Source organism: Hevea brasiliensis, chromosome 16 (genome assembly GCF_030052815.1).
Source record: "Hevea brasiliensis isolate MT/VB/25A 57/8 chromosome 16, ASM3005281v1, whole genome shotgun sequence".
Classification (NCBI taxonomy): Eukaryota; Viridiplantae; Streptophyta; class Magnoliopsida; order Malpighiales; family Euphorbiaceae; genus Hevea; species Hevea brasiliensis.
Genome location: NC_079508.1, coordinates 10,370,150 through 10,376,704, shown reverse-complemented (window position 1 = coordinate 10,376,704; position 6,555 = coordinate 10,370,150). Strand labels below are relative to the sequence as shown.

The 6,555-nt window shown below is 28.3% G+C and overlaps 1 long non-coding RNA gene across 1 annotated transcript; it reads left to right on the top strand.

The window, feature by feature from the left end:
* The first annotated feature begins 978 nt into the window (after positions 1-978).
* On the top strand, positions 979-5,898 carry LOC110662795 (uncharacterized). Its single transcript, XR_002496377.2, has 3 exons — positions 979-1,253; positions 1,342-1,406; positions 5,577-5,898. It is a non-coding gene; the product is annotated as an uncharacterized LOC110662795 (long non-coding RNA).
* The last annotated feature ends 657 nt before the right edge of the window (positions 5,899-6,555 follow it).

Below are 6,555 nucleotides of genomic sequence, written 5' to 3'. Positions count from 1 at the left end.
AGGGTCCGGGAGAAAGATACAAGGGAGGGGTTCTGTTTTCTTTTTTTAATTACTTATATAAATATTATATTAATGTAAACCTAAAATATCTAATCCATTTAATACTAAAATAATATAAGGTATGATACAATAAGATAATACAAATAAATAAGCTTAAAATTTTATTCTTCCTTAAATAATAAATTTAAGAATAATTTAAATAAAAATCTTAATATAATGAATAAAACAAATCAAAATTTTAATTAATATAATATTTACAATATAAATGATACTATAATTAGAATTTTTATTCTTTAATAACCAATAGATTTCAATGCACTTAAAATAATGATAATAATTATTAAATCAACAATCAAACTAAAATATTACATCTAATATAACAAGTTTTATTAATATACTTAGCTCAAGCAATAATTTAACAAAAGTTTAATTTAACACAATAATAAATAAAGCTTTTAAATTTAGTTTCAAAATAATAATAATAATAATAATCTCATAAAATATGCTTAAACAATAAAATTATATGAGAACAATTATATCGTTATAGAAAGGAAAATTGAGGTTGTTACAGCTCAATAATTTCGAAAAGGCCATAGGCCTACAATACAACATATCACAGTGTCTATTCGGGCTAGCAGATCAACCTAAACTAGTGTTATCGTCTAATTCTAGCTCAAGTGTAACATCCTGAAATTTTAGTGCATGGGATTATGTGATTAAGCGACTTTTAGTGAACTTATTTAATATTGAATGCATTACGTTCTAATTAAATTAAGAACGCTACTCTATTGTCCGCATTACAAAGGAATTAAATCCTCATAGTCATGTCCTGAGGGAGTTACGATAAACAAAAAGTTAAAAACCCATGGATTTCATGGGTAAAGTTCAAAAATAAGGAGGGACCCATTAGAAATTTTCTATCCACAACCTACTTCATTTCACGTGGCATAATTTGGACCTAGTTTATAAAATGAAAAAACGAAAGAGAGAGCGTCCGGAGAACGCACGAATTCTCTCATCTGTTCTTAGCATTTTCACGTAACTTTCGTTTTCTCTCAAACTCTCTTTTGTTATCTCCAAACAGTAGCATATGTTCCTTAGATTTCCTCTCCATTCATTTCATTTTTTCTCAAATTTCTCAACTCTAAATCCATTCGTAGCATCCCTAAGAAGATTAAGGACCTTAAAAGGAAGAAGAATATTACTATTTAAAATGGGTTTTGAAAGGAGGGGAAAGCATGGTTTCAATCAAGGTAAAAGGGAAACACTCTCCCTTATTTTTTTTTTTCCTTCAAATACTATTTCAAGCCTCTGCCTTATGATTCTATTGATTGATTTAAGGTGGTAATTCTTGGATAAATTGACAAATTGAGGGTTTATGGAAGAAACCCAAATGCAGCAAAGAGGTAAAGAAAATTCTTCCTTTCTTGTTTCTTTCTTTCCATCAGTTTAAGCATATTTTCATGGTCTCAAATGGTAGCTAGGATGTCCAATTTAACAAGTTGGAGAAAGAAAGAAAAAAAAGAACTTGAATGGGAGAATAGAGCACCAATTTGGGAAGGTTCTCTTGTTTTCTTTCTTTTCAATTATGTTCTAATAAGTTCCAATAGATGTCTATAAATGATTTGAGAAAGAGGTGGATTAAAAATTAGGCTCTAGATATTGAAAGAGGAAAGTGGAGGAGAAAACCCAAATTCAGATTTTTTTTTTTTACTTCAACAGACTAGTTACCCATCCTTAAATCAATTTAAAATTCATTATTATGGGTGGGAATGATGTGATTGAGGATCAACAATAATAAGAATTTGAAATGGAACATAAGATACAGAAAAGTTAGGTTTTGAGAAAGAATTATTGGGGTTTCCAAATTTGGAAATCTTTTAATGGTTTCAGGAGACTAAATGTGTTTAAAAGAAGTTATATTGATTTAAATTGGCTGAAATATAGGCTAATGAAAAGAAATTATGAGTATTGAAACTTAGGTTTCATAAGTTGCCCAAATTGGGAATTTTCTTTTTAACTAAAAGTTTTAATGAGTTATTCCAGCTTGTTAGAACTCTTTTACAGGAACTAACTGAATGTTTGAATATGCTGGAAATTTTATTATGTGCATGCCATAAGAAATTCGCAACTTTAGCTATTTTGGACGAGCAAAGTAGAGGAGTTTAAGTTGTGGTTTCGGTTAAGAAACGAAAAAGAAGGGCTTTTGTTTACTTGAGATATTCTAAGGCTAAATTAAGGAGTGAAGTAAGTGTTTGAAGCATTAAACTCTATCTTTCCATGCGTATAATTTATAATCATGTATAGTAACTATAGTTGCTACTGCTTGGTTATATATGTGTATATAAATTAAGAGTATGACTATTCATACCCTTTTCAACACAAGTTAAAAATAATAAAAATAATAATAAAATTTCATTAAGTTGTATATGGTTTGGTTATGTTACATATGATGAGATTAATATGTGTTAAGGCACAATTTTGAACAGGTAGATCGACTGAACTTTATAATTATATGAAAAGTGTTATGAGGATGCATATGAGTAGCTAAAACATGCGAGTGTTTTGGGAATATTGTGGATAAAATGGTTAAATGACTATAGGATTCTGCAATTTCATTGAAATTGTTCTAATCATATATGAGATAAGTAAAAGTATGACTTGGTTGTATTCATTGAAATTAAAGTATTATTATATTATTTATGCTAGTTTAATTTAAGCATGATCTGTAGGATTGAATGGATGATCAATTATTGTAATAGTTTATCTGTTTGTAAGATGCAAAATAGCAACTATGAAAATAAATATATGTGCAAAGGATATTAAAATGAATTAAATATGTTATATTTTAGTCAACATATCTATCTCTGAGATGATGTGATGAACTTTAAGTTGGTGTAATTAAGTTTTGAGTCAAACCTATGGTGACTGTATACATTTTAAATTGATAGAAAACAATTATATTATTTATGCTAGTTTAATTTAAGCATGATCTGTAGGATTGAATGGATGATCAATTATTGTAATAGTTTATCTGTTTGTAAGATGCAAAATAGCAACTATGAAAATAAATATATGTGCAAAGGATATTAAAATGAATTAAATATGTTATATTTTAGTCAACATATCTATCTCTGAGATGATGTGATGAACTTTAAGTTGGTGTAATTAAGTTTTGAGTCAAACCTATGGTGACTGTATACATTTTAAATTGATAGAAAACAATGATATAATTCAATATTGTGTTAAAAGACATCTGATTATATAATTCTGTCTCATTTGTTGTTATTCCTGATATTATGTATGTGCCTAGCATATTATGTAACTTTGTAGTTTGACCAAAAATTTGTTATCTAATTCGGTGGTTCCGCATTTAAGTAGATCAATAAGTAAACTCATTTTGGAAAAGATATTTATCTCTTACTACTATTACTCTAATACAGGATACGATAAATAAATTAGGAATGTGAATAGCTAATAATTCTTATTTAATTTTTCTCTTTAGAGAAATAAATTAATATGAGAAGATGGGATTCAAAGTAAAGTTGTAGTGTGTTAAGCTCTAATTGAGTCACCTTTGATATGTGATTCTGAATTAGGTCATTATGGATATATTAATATGAAATAAGAAGTCTAAAATACCAGTGAAGTAAGAGTTATAATGTATAAATAGAAATTTATTTATTAAATCATGAAGACATGAGAGAGGGTTAAGAATTACCATACGTGGTTTATAATTAAGGGAAATGACCTGAGATTAGTTGTTTTGCCACTTTTGTTACATTCAATAGTGGTTCTACCACTTCTTTTATCTGACAATTATGACTTTGTCACTCCTACTATATGAAATTAAATGGCTTATCTGTATCTAATAAAAGTGGCTCTGCCACTTCTGTTAAATAAATATAGTGACTTCTGATATGGTAGCTTTGTAACAATAGGTTTTCCCTCAATTCTAAACCCATCATAGAAGTTCTAAATGTGCAAAAAAGGAAGTGAAGTGAAATTGAATTGTTATGATCCATTAAACTAGAGATGTTTTACTCTGTTTATAATTGGTTCACTTTGAATAACAATGAAGAATCTGTTATTCTGCTATGGGTTATGGCAATAAAGGTTAGAAACCATGTCAAGGGTATATAATTTATACTTGCTCTGAGAAATTCTATGATATGGTTTGAGTATGTGAATAATATTTGACGTGGAATAGATGTGTAAGGCCAGTAAAGAGTAGAAAGATATGAGAAAAGTATATGTTACTAAATTGTGAATTCTGAAGTAATGTGGTACCAACTCCCAAGAAGAATCGGAAATTTTAATGAGTTATATTTTGATACATGTGTCACGTACAGAAGAAGGAAGTATAAGAATAAGTGAAATGATTAATTAGTTGTGATGGTAGTTGAAGTCTAAAATAAGAAGTCTAAAATACCAGTGAAGTAAGAGTTATAATGTATAAATAGAAATTTATTTATTAAATCATGAAGACATGAGAGAGGGTTAAGAATTACCATACGTGGTTTATAATTAAGGGAAATGACCTGAGATTAGTTGTTTTGCCACTTTTGTTACATTCAATAGTGGTTCTACCACTTCTTTTATCTGACAATTATGACTTTGTCACTCCTACTATATGAAATTAAATGGCTTATCTGTATCTAATAAAAGTGGCTCTGCCACTTCTGTTAAATAAATATAGTGACTTCTGATATGGTAGCTTTGTAACAATAGGTTTTCCCTCAATTCTAAACCCATCATAGAAGTTCTAAATGTGCAAAAAAGGAAGTGAAGTGAAATTGAATTGTTATGATCCATTAAACTAGAGATGTTTTACTCTGTTTATAATTGGTTCACTTTGAATAACAATGAAGAATCTGTTATTCTGCTATGGGTTATGGCAATAAAGGTTAGAAACCATGTCAAGGGTATATAATTTATACTTGCTCTGAGAAATTCTATGATATGGTTTGAGTATGTGAATAATATTTGACGTGGAATAGATGTGTAAGGCCAGTAAAGAGTAGAAAGATATGAGAAAAGTATGTTACTAAATTGTGAATTCTGAAGTAATGTGGTACCAACTCCCAAGAAGAATCGGAAATTTTAATGAGTTATATTTTGATACATGTGTCACGTACAGAAGAAGGAAGTATAAGAATAAGTGAAATGATTAATTAGTTGTGATGGTAGTTGAAACTGTTTTAGCTTTCTGTTAGAGGTTGTTGGAGAAATTGTAGCAAAAGTTAGGCAGTTGTTTTTGGAGGGAAAGTGGCAATAAATAGGGCTGTGAGATATTGTAAAGATTCATTCAAACTCTCAATGAAATATTATCTTCTTCCTTACAATTCTCTTCTCTCTCTCTCTCTCTCTCTCTCTCTCTCTCTCTCTATCTTCTGATTTTCTGTTCTTTTAATTTCAACTCTGAAATAACTGTTGTTAGGGTTTCTACCTAACAACATGGTAGATAATGTATCAAAGTTTCAGAAAGTCAGTTTTAAGATAGATAAGTTGGTTATGTTAAATTGTTATTAAGTATTTATTCCATTGTTTTTAACAATGATGTTGACTGTCTGCAGGTATTTAGCATATGGGAATTGTATTAATGGATCTTTTACTTGAAGTTTTGGGCAGCCATCAAGTGAAGATCAAGTGAAGATAGGTATACCTACTGGACACACAGACAGCATGGCTGTAAAATTGTTGGGTCATGTATATGAGCATAATCACGTAGTTTTACCTTTTCTTTTTATTATATATTTTTATGTGCATATTTGTGAAAGTAGCAAGAATAATATTCTGATTTGAAAATTCAGCTAATTGAAAAGAGTCTTGTATTATATTCTAGGATGAAGTAATGGTGGATTAAGGTTCGTTATCAAAGAAAAAAAAATTACATTATGGGAATGTCTTACATGGTGATTACTTGAAAAACAAATTTTATATTTGAATGTTCTGTATTAAAAGGTCTGACATTGGTTGAAGAAAGTTAAATATTTGAGTGTTGGATTCTAAAATTTTTTCTTCACGGGTGGTTTTAGGTCTAGTTATAAAGGATACAAGTCTAGTTATGAAGGAGATTTTGTGAACATTTTGTTGAGAGTTTTATGGTCTTGAATTAGATTTTAAAATTGTAAAATGAGCTGTGTTTCAAATGGGCTAACATTAGTAATTTGTGCTTGATTTTGATTAAACCTGTTTGTTTCATGGAAAATGACTTGTGTATAGAAAATATTTTTTAAAAAAATATTTTTTTATTTGATTATAATGTTAAATTAATGATATTTATTTATTTCATGCATGTATAAGAGTGTTTATATTTTAATAAGATTTTTAAAATTTAAAAAATAAAAAATGACTTCTTCTTTTAAAAAATAAGTCATTTTCTTTAAAAATAAATTAGTTTTTCTTTGAGTGGAAAAATGTTTTTCCGTTGATCAATCTGTTTTATTTTGGTTTGGTTTGGTTTGGTTCAGTTTAAATTGATCAGTTTTGATTTTTGATTGATTTTTTAATTTAAATTTGATTTTTAAATTATTTGGTCTAATTTTAATTTTG